We start from the raw sequence: 17,261 nt of genomic DNA, 5'->3' as shown, positions 1-17,261 counted from the left end.
GAGACTTCCCCCTCGCCGTGAGATGAGGCCCGATTGCCTGCACTGCGTGCAGAGCAATTCCGTGTTGCACATCACACATGAAAGGAGCCTTGATTTCCTTGGTGGCACTCCAGAGAAACCCCAAGAACACTGTTTCAAGGATAGAAGAATCCTGAGGTCACTGTAGCAACACGAAAGAGCTCCGTGGACCAAAAATCAACTCGAGATGAGAGGTTAGTCCCTGGCTTCGACTCCAGAGGAATACCACCTTACCACAAGCACCTCAAGAGGAGGCTTCTCTCAGCTCTAAGTATGTGAGAGGGGCCCTGAATTTGCGGCCTCAAGTGGAATGGACACCGCGATGCCCTGACTCGAAATAAGGCCGGATATCACTGCAGTGACTTGAATGCAGGCTCGTCTTGAATCTCCCAAGATGAAAGGATGTCTGAATCCCCTGTGGAGAATATAGGGAAAGACCTAGTTCCCCACGTCATCACGCCCGGATTCCTTATATCCTTTGAAAACTCCAGAGGTACGCGGAGATCAGTGCCTCCAAAGGAGACGATGCCTGACTCCTCGTGAAACTTGATAGGAGTCCCAGGATTCCTGTGGCACGTGGAAAGGGACCCTTGGTCTCCCGCCTCAGCTGGAGAGGCGTCCCAATTGCCCTGCTAAGCCTCGAGGAGAATCCCGAGTTGTCCCTCGCAACTAGGCAGGAGTCCTGACGTCGCTGAAGAAACACGTGTGTGGAAGGTCCATCCCCGTCGTAACTCGAGAATATACCCCAGGTTCCCGCTGCAACTCGAGAAAAACCATGAGACTTCCCCCTCGCCGCGAGATGAGGCCCGATTCCCCTGCACTGCGTGCAGAGCAATTCCGTGTTGCACATCACACATGAAAGGAGCCTTCATTTCCTTGGGGGCACTCCAGAAAATCGCCAAGAACACTGTTTCAGGCTAGAGGGATCCTGACTTCACTGTAGCAACACGAAAGAGCTCCATGGACCAAAAATCAACTCGAGATGAGAGGTTAGTCCCTGGCTTCGACTCCACAGGAATACCACCTTACCACAAGCACCTCAAGAGGAGGCTTCTCTCAGCTCTAGGTATGTGAGTGGGGCCCTGAGTTTGCGGCCTCAAGTGGAATGGACACTGCGATTCCCTGACGCGAAATAAGGCCGGATATCCCTGCAGTGACTTGAATGCAGGCTCGTCTTGCATCTCCCAAGACGAGAGGATGTCTGAATCCCCTGTGGAGACCACAGAGAAAGACCTAGTTCCCCACCTCATGGCGACCGGAGGCCAAACATCCTTTGAAAACTCCAGAGGTACGCGGAGATCAGTGCCTCCAAAGGAGACGATGCCTGACTCCTCGTGAAACTTGATAGGAGTCCCAGGATTCCTGTGGCACGTGGAAAGGGACACTTGGTCTCCCGCCTCAGCTGGAGAGGCGTCCCAATTTCCCTGCCAAGCCTCGAGGAGAATCCCGTGTTGTCCCTCGCAACTAGGCAGGAGTCCAGACGTCGCTGAACAGACACGTGGTTGGAAGGGCCATCCCCGTCGTAACTCGAGAATATACCCCAGATTCCCGCCGCAAGTCGAGAAAAATCATGAGACTTCCCCCTCGCCGCGAAATGAGGCCCAATTCCCCTGCACTGCGTGCAGAGCAATTCCGTGTTGCACATCACACATGAAAGGAGCCTTGATTTCCTTGGTGGCACTCCAGAGAAACCCCAAGAACACTGTTTCAAGGCTAGAGGGATCCTGAGGTCACTGTAGCAACACGAAAGAGCTCCGTGGACCAAAAATCAACTCGAGATGAGAGGTTAGTCCCTGGCTTCGACTCCAGAGGAATACCACTTTACCACAAGCACCTCAAGAGGAGGCTTCTCTCAGCTCTAGGTATGTGAGAGGGACCCTGAGTTTGCGGCCTCAAGTGGAATGGACACCGCCATGCCCTGACTCGAAATAAGGCCGGATATCCCTGCAGTGACTTGAATGCAGGCTCGTCTTGCATCTCCCAAGACGAGAGGATGTCTGAATCCCCTGTGGAGACCACAGAGAAAGACCTAGTTCCCCACCTCATGGCGACCGGAGGCCTCATATCCTTTGAAAACTCCAGAGGTACGCGGAGATCACTGCCTCCAAAGGAGACGATGCCTGACTCCTCGTGAAACTTGATAGGAGTCCCAGGATTCCTGTGGCACATGGGAAGGGACCCTTGGTCTCCCGCCTCAGCTGGAGAGGCGTCCCAATTGCCTGTCAAGCTTCGAGGAGAATCCCCAGTTGTCCCTCGCAACTAGGCAGGAGTCCTGACGTCGCTGAACAAACACGTGTGTGGAAGGGACATCCCCGTGGTAACTCGAGAATATACCCCAGGTTCCCGCCGCAACTCGAGAAAAACCATGAGACTTCCCCCTCGCCGCGAGATGAGGCCCGATTGCCCTGCACTGCGTGCAGAGCAATTCCGTGTTGCACATCACACATGAAAGGAGCCTTGATTTCCTTGGTAGCACTCCAGAGAAACCCCAAGAACACTGTTTCGAGGCTAGAGGGATCCTGACGTCACTGTATCAACATGAAAGAGCTCCGTGGACCAAAAATCAACTCGAGATGAGAGGTTAGTCCCTGGCTTCGACTCCAGAGGAATACCACCTTACCACAAGCACCTCAAGAGGAGGCTTCTCTCAGCTCTAGGTATGTGAGAGGGACCCTGAGTTTGTGGCCTCAAGTGGAATGGACACCGCGATGCCCTGACTCGAAATAAGGCCGGATATCCCTGCAGTGACATGAATGCAGGCTCGTCTTGCATCTCCCAAGATGAAAGGATGTCTGAATCCCCTGTGGAGACCACAGAGAAAGACCTAGTTCCCCACCTCATCGCGACCGGATTCCTTATATCCTTTGAAAACTCCAGAGGTACGCGGAGATCACTGCCTCCAAAGGAGACGATGCCTGACTCCTCGTGAAACTTGATAGGAGTCCCAGGATTCCTGTGGCACGTGGAATGGGACCCTTGGTCTCCCGCCTCAGCTGGAGAGGCGTCCCAATTGCCCTGCCAAGCCTCGAGGAGAATCCCGAGTTGTCCCTCGCAACTAGGCAGGAGTCCTGACGTCCCTGAAGAAACACGTGTGTGGAAGGGCCATCCCCGTCGTAACTCGGGAATATACCCCAGGTTCCCGCCGCAACTCGAGAAAAACCATGAGACTTCCCCCTCGCTGCGAGATGAGGCCCGATTCCCCTGCACTGCGTGCAGAGCAATTCCGTGTTGCACATCACACATGAAAGGAGCCTTGATTTCCTTGATGGCACTCCAGAGAAACCCCAAGAACACTGTTTCAAGGCTAGAGGGATCCTGAGGTCACTGTAACAACACGAAAGAGCTCCATGGACCAAAAATCAACTCGAGATGAGAGGTTTGTCCCTGGCTTCGACTCCAGAGGAATACCACCTTACCACAAGCACCTCAAGAGGAGGCTTCTCTCAGCTCTAGGTATGTGAGAGGGACCCTGAGTTTGCGGCCTCAAGTGGAATGGACACCGCGATGCCCTGACTCGAAATAAGGCCGGATATCCCTGCAGTGACTTGAATGCAGGCTCGTCTTGCATCTCCCAAGACGAAAGGATGTCTGAATCCCCTGTGGAGACCATAGAGAAAGACCTAGTTCCCCACCTCATCGCAACCGAAGGCCTCACATCCTTTGAAAACTCCAGAGGTACACGGAGATCAGTGCCTCTAAAGGAGACGATGCCTGACTCCTCGAGAAACTTGATAGGAGTCCCAGGATTCCTGTGGCACATGGAAAGGGACCCTTGGTCTCCCGCCTCAGCTGGAGAGGCGTCCCAATTGCCCTGCCAAGCATCGAGGAGAATCCCGAGTTGTCCCTCGCAACTAGGCAGGAGTCCTGACGTCGCTGAAGAAACACGTGTGTGGAAGGGCCATCCCCGTCGTAACTCGAGAATATACCCCAGGTTCCCGCCGCAACTCGAGAAAAACCATGAGACTTCCCCCTCGCCGCGAGATGAGGCCCGATTCCCCTGCACTGCGTGCAGAGCAATTCCGTGTTGCACATCACACATGAAAGAAGCCTTGATTTCCTTGATGGCACTCCAGAGAAACCCCAAGAACACTGTTTCAAGGCTAGAGGGATCCTGAGGTCACTGTAGCAACACTAAAGAGCTCCATGGACCAAAAATCAACTCGAGATGAGAGGTTAGTCCCTGGCTTCGACTCCAGAGGAATACCACCTTACCACAAGCACCTCAAGAGGAGGCTTCTCTCAGCTCTAGGTATGTGAGAGGGACCCTAAGTTTGCGGCCTCAAGTGGAATGGACACCGGGATGCCCTGACTCGAAATAAGGCCGGATATCCCTGCAGTGACTTGAATGCAGGCTCGGCTTGCATCCCCCAGGACGAAAGGATGTCTGAATCCCCTGTGGAGACCACAGAGAAAGACCTAGTTCCCCACCTCATCGCGACCGGAGGCCTCACATCCTTTGAAAACTCCAGAGGTACTCGGAGATCAGTGCCTCCAAAGGAGACGATGCCTGACTCCTCGTGAAACTTGATAGGAGTCCTAGGATTCATGTGGCACATGAAAAGGGACCCTTGATCTCCCGCCTCAGCTGGAGAGGCGTCCCAATTGCCCTGCCAAGCCTCGAGGAGAATCCCGAGTTGTCCCTCGCAACTAGGCAGGAGTCCTGCCGTCGCTGAACAAACACGTGTGTGGAAGGGCCATCCCCGTCGTAACTCGAGAATATACCCTAGGTTCCCACCGCAACTCGAGAAAAACCATGAGACTTCCCCCTCGCCGCGAGATGAGGCCCGATTCCCCTGCACTGCGTGCAGAGCAATTCCGTGTTGCACATCACACATGAAAGGAGCCTTGATTTCCTTGGTGGCACTCCAGAGAAACCCCAAGAACACTGTTTCAAGGCTAGAGGGATCCTGACGTCACTGTAGCAACACGAAAGAGCTCCGTGGCCCAAAAATCAACTCGAGATGAGAGGTTAGTCCCTGGCTTCGACTCCAGAGGAATACCACCTTACCACAAGCACCTCAAGAGGAGGCTTCTCTCAGCTCTAGGTATGTGAGAGGGACCCTGAGTTTGCGGCCTCAAGTGGAATGGACACCGCGATGCCCTGACTCGAAATAAGGCCGGATATCCATGCAGTGACTTGAATGCAGGCTCGTCTTGCATCTCCGAAGACGAAAGGATGTCTGAATCCCCTGTGGAGACCACAGAGAAAGACCTAGTTCCCCACCTCATCGCGACCGGATTCCTTATATCCTTTGAAAACTCCAGAGGTACGCGGAGATCACTGCCTCCAAAGGAGACGATGCCTGACTCCTCGTGAAACTTGATAGGAGTCCCAGGATTCCTGTGGCACGTGGAAAGGGACCCTTGGTCTCCCGCCTCAGCTGGAGAGGCGTCCCAATTGCCCTGCCAAGCTTCGAGGAGAATCCCGAGTTGTCCCTCGCAACTAGGCAGGAGTCCTGACGTCCCTGAAGAAACACGTGTGTGGAAGGGCCATCCCCGTCGTAACTCGGGAATATACCCCAGGTTCCCGCCGCAACTCGAGAAAAACCATGAGACTTCCCCCTCGCCGCGAGATGAGGCCCGATTCCCCTGCACTGCGTGCAGAGCAATTCCGTGTTGCACATCACACATGAAAGGAGCCTTGATTTCCTTGATGGCACTCCAGAGAAACCCCAAGAACACTGTTTCGAGGCTAGAGGGATCCTGACGTCACTGTAGCAACACGAAAGAGCTCCGTGGACCAAAAATCAACTCGAGATGAGAGGTTAGTCCCTGGCTTCGACTCCAGAGGAATACCACCTTACCACAAGCACCTCAAGAGGAGGCTTCTCCCAGCTCTAGGTATGTGAGAGGGACCCTGAGTTTGCGGCCTCAAGTGGAATGGACACCGCGATGCCCTGACTCGAAATAAGGCCGGATATCCCTGCAGTGACTTGAATGCAGGCTCGTCTTGCATCTCCGAAGACGAAAGGATGTCTGAATCCCCTGTGGAGACCACAGAGAAAGACCTAGTTCCCCACCTCATCGCAACCGGAGGCCTCACATCCTTTGAAAACTCCAGAGGTACACGGAGATCAGTGCCTCCAAAGGAGACGATGCCTGACTCCTCGTGAAACTTGATAGGAGTCCCAGGATTCCTGTGGCACGTGGAAAGGGACCCTTGGTCTCCCGCCTCAGCTGGAGAGGCGTCCCAGTTGCCCTGCCAAGCATCGAGGAGAATCCCGAGTTGTCCCTCGCAACTAGGCAGGAGTCCTGACGTCGCTGAAGAAACACGTGTGTGGAAGGGCCATCCCCGTCGTAACTCGGGAATATACCCCAGGTTCCCGCCGCAACTCGAGAAAAACCATGAGACTTCCCCCTCGCCGCGAGATGAGGCCCGATTCCCCTGCACTGCGTGCAGAGCAATTCCGTGTTGCACATCACACATGAAAGGAGCCTTGATTTCCTTGATGGCACTCCAGAGAAACCCCAAGAACACTGTTTCAAGGCTAGAGGGATCCTGAGGTCACTGTAGCAACACTAAAGAGCTCCATGGACCAAAAATCAACTCGAGATGAGAGGTTAGTCCCTGGCTTCGACTCCAGAGGAATACCACCTTACCACAAGCACCTCAAGAGGAGGCTTCTCTCAGCTCTAGGTATGTGAGAGGGACCCTGAGTTTGCGGCCTCAAGTGGAATGGACACCGGGATGCCCTGACTCGAAATAAGGCCGGATATCCCTGCAGTGACTTGAATGCAGGCTCGGCTTGCATCCCCCAGGACGAAAGGATGTCTTAATCCCCTGTGGAGACCACAGAGAAAGACCTAGTTCCCCACCTCATCGCGACCGGAGGCCTCACATCCTTTGAAAACTCCAGAGGTACGCGGAGATCAGTGCCTCCAAAGGAGACGATGCCTGACTCCTCGTGAAACTTGATAGGAGTCCTAGGATTCCTGTGGCACATGAAAAGGGACCCTTGGTCTCCCGCCTCAGCTGGAGAGGCGTCCCAATTGCCCTGCCAAGCCTCGAGGAGAATCCCGAGTTGTCCCTCGCAACTAGGCAGGAGTCCTGACGTCGCTGAACAGACACGTGGTTGGAAGGGCCATCCCCGTCGTAACTCGAGAATATACCCCAGATTCCCGCCGCAAGTCGAGAAAAATCATGAGACTTCCCCCTCGCCGCGAGATGAGGCCCAATTCCCCTGCACTGCGTGCAGAGCAATTCCGTGTTGCACATCACACATGAAAGGAGCCTTGATTTCCTTGGTGGCACTCCAGAGAAACCCCAAGAACACTGTTTCAAGGCTAGAGGGATCCTGAGGTCACTGTAGCAACACGAAAGAGCTCCGTGGACCAAAAATCAACTCGAGATGAGAGGTTAGTCCCTGGCTTCGACTCCAGAGGAATACCACTTTACCACAAGCACCTCAAGAGGAGGCTTCTCTCAGCTCTAGGTATGTGAGAGGGACCCTGAGTTTGCGGCCTCAAGTGGAATGGACACCGCCATGCCCTGACTCGAAATAAGGCCGGATATCCCTGCAGTGACTTGAATGCAGGCTCGTCTTGCATCTCCCAAGACGAGAGGATGTCTGAATCCCCTGTGGAGACCACAGAGAAAGACCTAGTTCCCCACCTCATGGCGACCGGAGGCCTCATATCCTTTGAAAACTCCAGAGGTACGCGGAGATCACTGCCTCCAAAGGAGACGATGCGTGACTCCTCGTGAAACTTGATAGGAGTCACAGGATTCCTGTGGCACATGGGAAGGGACCCTTGGTCTCCCGCCTCAGCTGGAGAGGCGTCCCAATTGCCTGTGAAGCTTCGAGGAGAATCCCCAGTTGTCCCTCGCAACTAGGCAGGAGTCCTGACGTCCCTGAAGAAACACGTGTGTGGAAGGGCCATCCCCGTCGTAACTCGGGAATATACCCCAGGTTCCCGCCGCAACTCGAGAAAAACCATGAGACTTCCCCCTCGCCGCGAGATGAGGCCCGATTCCCCTGCACTGCGTGCAGAGCAATTCCGTGTTGCACATCACACATGAAAGGAGCCTTGATTTCCTTGATGGCACTCCAGAGAAACCCCAAGAACACTGTTTCAAGGCTAGAGGGATCCTGAGGTCACTGTAACAACACGAAAGAGCTCCATGGACCAAAAATCAACTCGAGATGAGAGGTTAGTCCCTGGCTTCGACTCCAGAGGAATACCACCTTACCACAAGCACCTCAAGAGGAGGCTTCTCTCAGCTCTAGGTATGTGAGAGGGACCCTGAGTTTGCGGCCTCAAGTGGAATGGACACCGTGATGCCCTGACTCGAAATAAGGCCGGATATCCCTGCAGTGACTTGAATGCAGGCTCGTCTTGCATCTCCGAAGACGAAAGGATGTCTGAATCCCCTGTGGAGACCACAGAGAAAGACCTAGTTCCCCACCTCATCGCAACCGAAGGCCTCACATCCTTTGAAAAATCCAGAGGTACACGGAGATCAGTGCCTCTAAAGGAGTCGATGCCTGACTCCTCGAGAAACTTGATAGGAGTCCCAGGATTCCTGTGGCACATGGAAAGGGACCCTTGGTCTCCCGCCTCAGCTGGAGAGGCGTCCCAATTGCCCTGCCAAGCATCGAGGAGAATCCCGAGTTGTCCCTCGCAACTAGGCAGGAGTCCTGACGTCGCTGAAGAAACACGTGTGTGGAAGGGCCATCCCCGTCGTAACTCGAGAATATACCCCAGGTTCCCGCCGCAACTCGAGAAAAACCATGAGACTTCCCCCTCGCCGCGAGATGAGTCCCGATTCCCCTGCACTGCGTGCAGAGCAATTCCGTGTTGCACATCACACATGAAAGGAGCCTTGATTTCCTTGATGGCACTCCAGAGAAACCCCAAGAACACTGTTTCAAGGCTAGAGGGATCCTGAGGTCACTGTAGCAACACTAAAGAGCTCCATGGACCAAAAATCAACTCGAGATGAGAGGTTAGTCCCTGGCTTCGACTCCAGAGGAATACCACCTTACCACAAGCACCTCAAGAGGAGGCTTCTCTCAGCTCTAGGTATGTGAGAGGGACCCTGAGTTTGCGGCCTCAAGTGGAATGGACACCGGGATGCCCTGACTCGAAATAAGGCCGGATATCCCTGCAGTGACTTGAATGCAGGCTCGGCTTGCATCCCCCAGGACGAAAGGATGTCTGAATCCCCAGTGGAGACCACAGAGAAAGACGTAGTTCCCCACCTCATCGCGACCGGAGGCCTCACATCCTTTGAAAACTCCAGAGGTACGCGGAGATCAGTGCCTCCAAAGGAGACGATGCCTGACTCCTCGTGAAACTTGATAGGAGTCCTAGGATTCATGTGGCACATGAAAAGGGACCCTTGATCTCCCGCCTCAGCTGGAGAGGCGTCCCAATTGCCCTGCCAAGCCTCGAGGAGAATCCCGAGTTGTCCCTCGCAACTAGGCAGGAGTCCTGCCGTCGCTGAACAAACACGTGTGTGGAAAGGCCATCCCCGTCGTAACTCGAGAATATACCCTAGGTTCCCACCGCAACTCGAGAAAAACCATGAGACTTCCCCCTCGCCGCGAGATGAGGCCCGATTCCCCTGCACTGCGTGCAGAGCAATTCCGTGTTGCACATCACACATGAAAGGAGCCTTGATTTCCTTGATGGCACTCCAGAGAAACCCCAAGAACACTGTTTCGAGGCTAGAGGGATCCTGACGTCACTGTAGCAACATGAAAGAGCTCCGTGGACCAAAAATCAACTCGAGATGAGAGGTTAGTCCCTGGCTTCGACTCCAGAGGAATACCACCTTACCACAAGCACCTCAAGAGGAGGCTTCTCTCAGCTCTAGGTATGTGAGAGGGACCCTGAGTTTGTGACCTCAAGTGGAATGGACACCGCGATGCCCTGACTCGAAATAAGGCCGGATATCCCTGCAGTGACATGAATGCAGGCTCGTCTTGCATCTCCCAAGATGAAAGGATGTCTGAATCCCCTGTGGAGACCACAGAGAAAGACCTAGTTCCCCACCTCATCGCGACCGGATTCCTTATATCCTTTGAAAACTCCAGAGGTACGCGGAGATCACTGCCTGCAAAGGAGACGATGCCTGACTCCTCGTGAAACTTGATAGGAGTCCCAGGATTCCTGTGGCACGTGGAAAGGGACCCTTGGTCTCCCGCCTCAGCTGGAGAGGCGTCCCAATTGCCCTGCCAAGCCTCGAGGAGAATCCCGAGTTGTCCCTCGCAACTAGGCAGGAGTCCTGACGTCCCTGAAGAAACACGTGTGTGGAAGGGCCATCCCCGTCGTAACTCGGGAATATACCCCAGGTTCCCGCCGCAACTCGAGAAAAACCATGAGACTTCCCCCTCGCCGCGAGATGAGGCCCGATTCCCCTGCACTGCGTGCAGAGCAATTCCGTGTTGCACATCACACATGAAAGGAGCCTTGATTTCCTTGATGGCACTCCAGAGAAACCCCAAGAATACTGTTTCAAGGCTAGAGGGATCCTGAGGTCACTGTAGCAACACAAAAGAGCTCCATGGACCAAAAATCAACTCGAGATGAGAGGTTAGTCCCTGGCTTCGACTCCAGAGGAATACCACCTTACCACAAGCACCTCAAGAGGAGGCTTCTCTCAGCTCTAGGTATGTGAGAGGGACCCTGAGTTTGCGGCCTCAAGTTGAATGGACACCGCGATGCCCTGACTCGAAATAAGGCCGGATATCCCTGCAGTGACTTGAATGCAGGCTCGTCTTGCATCTCCGAAGACGAAAGGATGTCTGAATCCCCTGTGGAGACCACAGAGAAAGACCTAGTTCCCCACATCATCGCGACCGGAGGCCTCACATCCTTTGAAAACTCCAGAGGTACACGGAGATCAGTGCCTCCAAAGGAGACGATGCCTGACTCCTCGTGAAACTTGATAGGAGTCCCAGGATTCCTGTGGCACATGGAAAGGGTCCCTTGGTCCCCGCCTCAGCTGGAGAGTCGTCCCAATTGCCCTGCCAAGCATCGAGGAGAATCCCGAGTTGTCCCTCGCAACTAGGCAGGAGTCCTGACGTCGCTGAAGAAACACGTGTGTGAAAGGGCCATCCCCGTCGTAACTCGGGAATATACCCCAGGTTCCCGCCGCAACTCGAGAAAAACCATGAGACTTCCCCCTCGCCGCGAGATGAGGCCCGATTCCCCTGCACTGCGTGCAGAGCAATTCCGTGTTGCACATCACACATGAAAGGAGCCTTGATTTCCTTGATGGCACTCCAGAGAAACCCCAAGAACACTGTTTCAAGGCTAGAGGGATCCTGAGGTCACTGTAGCAACACTAAAGAGCTCCGTGGCCCAAAAATCAACTCGAGATGAGAGGTTAGTCCCTGGCTTCGACTCCAGAGGAATACCACCTTACCACAAGCACCTCAAGAGGAGGCTTCTCTCAGCTCTAGGTATGTGAGAGGGACCCTGAGTTTGCGGCCTCAAGTGGAATGGACACCGCGATGCCCTGACTCGAAATAAGGCCGGATATCCCTGCAGTGACTTGAATGCAGGCTCGGCTTGCATCCCCCAGGACGAAAGGATGTCTGAATCCCCTGTGGAGACCACAGAGAAAGACCTAGTTCCCCACCTCATGGCGACCGGAGGCCTCACATCCTTTGAAAACTCCAGAGGTATGCGGAGATCACTGCCTCCAAAGGAGACGATGCCTGACTCCTCGTGAAACTTGATAGGAGTCCTAGGATTCCTGTGGCACATGAAAAGGGACCCTTGGTCTCCCGCCTCAGCTGGAGAGGCGTCCCAATTGCCCTGCCAAGCCTCGAGGAGAATCCCGAGTTGTCCCTCGCAACTAGGCAGGAGTCCTGCCGTCGCTGAACAAACACGTGTGTGGAAGGGCCATCCCCGTCGTAACTCGAGAATATACCCTAGGTTCCCACCGCAACTCGAGAAAAACCATGAGACTTCCCCCTCGCCGCGAGATGAGGCCCGATTCCCCTGCACTGCGTGCAGAGCAATTCCATGTTGCACATCACACATGAAAGGAGCCTTGATTTCCTTGGTGGCACTCCAGAGAAACCCCAAGAACACTGTTTCAAGGCTAGAGGGATCCTGACGTCACTGTAGCAACACGAAAGAGCTCCGTGGCCCAAAAATCAACTCGAGATGAGAGGTTAGTCCGTGGCTTCGACTCCAGAGGAATACCACCTTACCACAAGCACCTCAAGAGGAGGCTTCTCTCAGCTCTAGGTATGTGAGAGGGACCCTGAGTTTGCGGCCTCAAGTGGAATGGACACCGCGATGCCCTGACTCGAAATAAGGCCGGATATCCCTGCAGATACTTGAATGCAGGCTCGTCTTGCATCTCCCAAGAAGAAAGGATGTCTGAATCCCCTGTGGAGACCACAGAGAAAGACCTAGTTCCCCACCTCATCGCGACCGGATTCCTTATATCCTTTGAAAACTCCAGAGGTACGCGGAGATCACTGCCTCCAAAGGAGACGATGCCTGACTCCTCGTGAAACTTGATAGGAGACCCAGGATTCCTGTGGCACGTGGAAAGGGACCCTTGGTCTCCCGCCTCAGCTGGAGAGGCGTCCCAATTGCCCTGCCAAGCCTCGAGTAGAATCCCGAGTTGTCCCTCGCAACTAGGCAGGAATCCTGATGTTCCTGAAGAAACACGTGTGTGGAAGGGCCATCCCCGTCATAACTCGGGAATATACCCCAGGTTCCCGCCGCAACTCGAGAAAAACCATGAGACTTCCCCCTCGCCGCGAGATGAGGCCCGATTCCCCTGCACTGCGTGCAGAGCAATTCCGTGTTGCACATCACACATGAAAGGAGCCTTGATTTCCTTGATGGCACTCCAGAGAAACCCCAAGAACACTGTTTCAAGGCTAGAGGGATCCTGAGGTCACTGTAACAACACGAAAGAGCTCCATGGACCAAAAATCAACTCGAGATGAGAGGTTAGTCCCTGGCTTCGACTCCAGAGGAATACCACCTTACCACAAGCACCTCAAGAGGAGGCTTCTCCCAGCTCTAGGTATGTGAGAGGGACCCTGAGTTTGCGGCCTCAAGTGGAATGGACACCGCGATGCCCTGACTCGAAATAAGGCCGGATATCCCTGCAGTGACTTGAATGCAGGCTCGTCTTGCATCTCCGAAGACGAAAGGATGTCTGAATCCCCTGTGGAGACCACAGAGAAAGACCTAGTTCCCCACCTCATCGCAACCGGAGGCCTCACATCCTTTGAAAACTCCAGAGGTACACGGAGATCAGTGCCTCCAAAGGAGACGATGCCTGACTCCTCGTGAAACTTGATAGGAGTCCCAGGATTCCTGTGGCACGTGGAAAGGGACCCTTGGTCTCCCGCCTCAGCTGGAGAGGCGTCCCAATTGCCCTGCCAAGCCTCGAGGAGAATCCCGAGTTGTCCCTCGCAACTAGGCAGGAGTCCTGACGTCGCTGAAGAAACACGTGTGTGGAAGGGCCATCCCCGTCGTAACTCGGGAATATACCCCAGGTTCCCGCCGCAACTCGAGAAAAACCATGAGACTTCCCCCTCGCCGCGAGATGAGGCCCGATTCACCTGCACTGCGTGCAGAGCAATTCCGTGTTGCACATCACACATGAAAGGAGCCTTGATTTCCTTGATGGCACTCCAGAGAAACCCCAAGAACACTGTTTCAAGGCTAGAGGGATCCTGAGGTCACTGTAGCAACACTAAAGAGCTCCATGGACCAAAAATCAACTCGAGATGAGAGGTTAGTCCCTGGCTTCGACTCCAGAGGAATACCACCTTACCACAAGCACCTCAAGAGGAGGCTTCTCTCAGCTCTAGGTATGTGAGAGGGACCCTGAGTTTGCGGCCTCAAGTGGAATGGACACCGGGATGCCCTGACTCGAAATAAGGCCGGATATCCCTGCAGTGACTTGAATGCAGGCTCGGCTTGCATCCCCCAGGACGAAAGGATGTCTGAATCCCCTGTGGAGACCACAGAGAAAGACCTAGTTCCCCACCTCATCTCGACCGGAGGCCTCACATCCTTTGAAAACTCCAGAGGTACGCGGAGATCAGTGCCTCCAAAGGAGACGATGCCTGACTCCTCGTGAAACTTGATAGGAGTCCTAGGATTCCTGTGGCACATGAAAAGGGACCCTTGGTCTCCCGCCTCAGCTGGAGAGGCGTCCCAATTGCCCTGCCAAGCCTCGAGGAGAATCCCGAGTTGTCCCTCGCAACTAGGCAGGAGTCCTGCCGTCGCTGAACAAACACGTGTGTGGAAGGGCCATCCCCGTCGTAACTCGAGAATATACCCTAGGTTCCCACCGCAACTCGAGAAAAACCATGAGACTTCCCCCTCGCCGCGAGATGAGGCCCGATTCCCCTGTACTGCGTGCAGAGCAATTCCGTGTTGCACATCACACATGAAAGGAGCCTTGATTTCCTTGGTGGCATTCCAGAGAAACCCCAAGAACACTGTTTCAAGGCTAGAGGGATCCTGACGTCACTGTAGCAACACGAAAGAGCTCCGTGGCCCAAAAATCAACTCGAGATGAGAGGTTAGTCCCTAGCTTCGACTCCAGAGGAATACCACCTTACCACAAGCACCTCAAGAGGAGGCTTCTCTCAGCTCTAGGTATGTGAGAGGGACCCTGAGTTTGCGGCCTCAAGTGGAATCGACACCGCGATGCCCTGACTCGAAATAAGGCCGGATATCCCTGCAGTGACTTGAATGCAGGCTCGTCTTGCATCTCCGAAGACGAAAGGATGTCTGAATCCCCTGTGGAGACCACAGAGAAAGACCTAGTTCCCCACCTCATCGCGACCGGAGGCCTCACATCCTTTGAAAACTCCAGAGGTACGCGGAGATCACTGCCTCCAAAGGAGACGATGCCTGACTCCTCGTGAAACTTGATAGGAGACCCAGGATTCCTGTGGCACGTGGAAAGGGACCCTTGGTCTCCCGCCTCAGCTGGAGAGGCGTCCCAATTGCCCTGCCAAGCCTCGAGGAGAATCCCGAGTTGTCCCTCGCAACTAGGCAGGAGTCCTGACGTTCCTGAAGAAACACGTGTGTGGAAGGGCCATCCCCGTCGTAACTCGGGAATATACCCCAGGTTCCCGCCGCAACTCGAGAAAAACCATGAGACTTCCCCCTCGCCGCGAGATGAGGCCCGATTCCCCTGCACTGCGTGCAGAGCAATTCCGTGTTGCACATCACACATGAAAGGAGCCTTGATTTCCTTGATGGCACTCCAGAGAAACCCCAAGAACACTGTTTCAAGGCTAGAGGGATCCTGAGGTCACTGTAGCAACACTAAAGAGCTCCATGGACCAAAAATCAACTCGAGATGAGAGGTTAGTCCCTGGCTTCGACTCCAGAGGAATACCACCTTACCACAAGCACCTCAAGAGGAGGCTTCTCTCAGCTCTAGGTATGTGAGAGGGACCCTGAGTTTGCGGCCTCAAGTGGAATGGACACCGGGATGCCCTGACTCGAAATAAGGCCGGATATCCCTGCAGTGACTTGAATGCAGGCTCGGCTTGCATCCCCCAGGACGAAAGGATGTCTGAATCCCCTGTGGAGACCACAGAGAAAGACCTAGTTCCCCACCTCATCGCGACCGGAGGCCTCACATCCTTTGAAAACTCCAGAGGTACGCGGAGATCAGTGCCTCCAAAGGAGACGATGCCTGACTCCTCGTGAAACTTGATAGGAGTCCTAGGATTCATGTGGCACATGAAAAGGGACCCTTGATCTCCCGCCTCAGCTGGAGAGGCGTCCCAATTGCCCTGCCAAGCCTCGAGGAGAATCCCGAGTTGTCCCTCGCAACTAGGCAGGAGTCCTGCCGTCGCTGAACAAACACGTGTGTGGAAAGGCCATCCCCGTCGTAACTCGAGAATATACCCTAGGTTCCCACCGCAACTCGAGAAAAACCATGAGACTTCCCCCTCGCCGCGAGATGAGGCCCGATTCCCCTGCACTGCGTGCAGAGCAATTCCGTGTTGCACATCACACATGAAAGGAGCCTTGATTTCCTTGGTGGCACTCCAGAGAAACCCCAAGAACACTGTTTCAAGGCTAGAGGGATCCTGACGTCACTGTAGCAACACGAAAGAGCTCCGTGGCCCAAAAATCAACTCGAGATGAGAGGTTAGTCCCTGGCTTCGACTCCAGAGGAATACCACCTTACCACAAGCACCTCAAGAGGAGGCTTCTCTCAGCTCTAGGTATGTGAGAGGGACCCTGAGTTTGCGGCCTCAAGTGGAATGGACACCGCGATGCCCTGACTCGAAATAAGGCCGGATATCCATGCAGTGACTTGAATGCAGGCTCGTCTTGCATCTCCGAAGACGAAAGGATGTCTGAATCCCCTGTGGAGACCACAGAGAAAGACCTAGTTCCCCACCTCATCGCGACCGGATTCCTTATATCCTTTGAAAACTCCAGAGGTACGCGGAGATCACTGCCTCCAAAGGAGACGATGCCTGACTCCTCGTGAAACTTGATAGGAGTCCCAGGATTCCTGTGGCACGTGGAAAGGGACCCTTGGTCTCCCGCCTCAGTTGGAGAGGCGTCCCAATTGCCCTGCCAAGCTTCGAGGAGAATCCCGAGTTGTCCCTCGCAACTAGGCAGGAGTCCTGACGTCCCTGAAGAAACACGTGTGTGGAAGGGCCATCCCCGTCGTAACTCGGGAATATACCCCAGGTTCCCGCCGCAACTCGAGAAAAACCATGAGACTTCCCCCTCGCCGCGAGATGAGGCCCGATTCCCCTGCACTGCGTGCAGAGCAATTCCGTGTTGCACATCACACATGAAAGGAGCCTTGATTTCCTTGATGGCACTCCAGAGAAACCCCAAGAACACTGTTTCAAGGCTAGAGGGATCCTGAGGTCACTGTAGCAACATGAAAGAGCTCCGTGGACCAAAAATCAACTCGAGATGAGAGGTTAGTCCCTGGCTTCGACTCCAGAGGAATACTACCTTACCACAAGCACCTCAAGAGGAGGCTTCTCTCAGCTCTAGGTATGTGAGAGGGACCCTGAGTTTGTGGCCTCAAGTGGAATGGACACCGCGATGCCCTGACTCGAAATAAGGCCGGATATCCCTGCAGTGACATGAATGCAGGCTCGTCTTGAATCTCCCAAGATGAAAGGATGTCTGAATCCCCTGTGGAGACCACAGAGAAAGACCTAGTTCCCCACCTCATCGCGACCGGATTCCTTATATCCTTTGAAAACTCCAGAGGTACGCGGAGATCACTGCCTCCAAAGGAGACGATGCCT

Source organism: Cervus elaphus, chromosome 32 (genome assembly GCF_910594005.1).
Source record: "Cervus elaphus chromosome 32, mCerEla1.1, whole genome shotgun sequence".
Lineage (NCBI taxonomy): Eukaryota > Metazoa > Chordata > Mammalia > Artiodactyla > Cervidae > Cervus > Cervus elaphus.
This window is presented reverse-complemented; position numbering follows the sequence as displayed.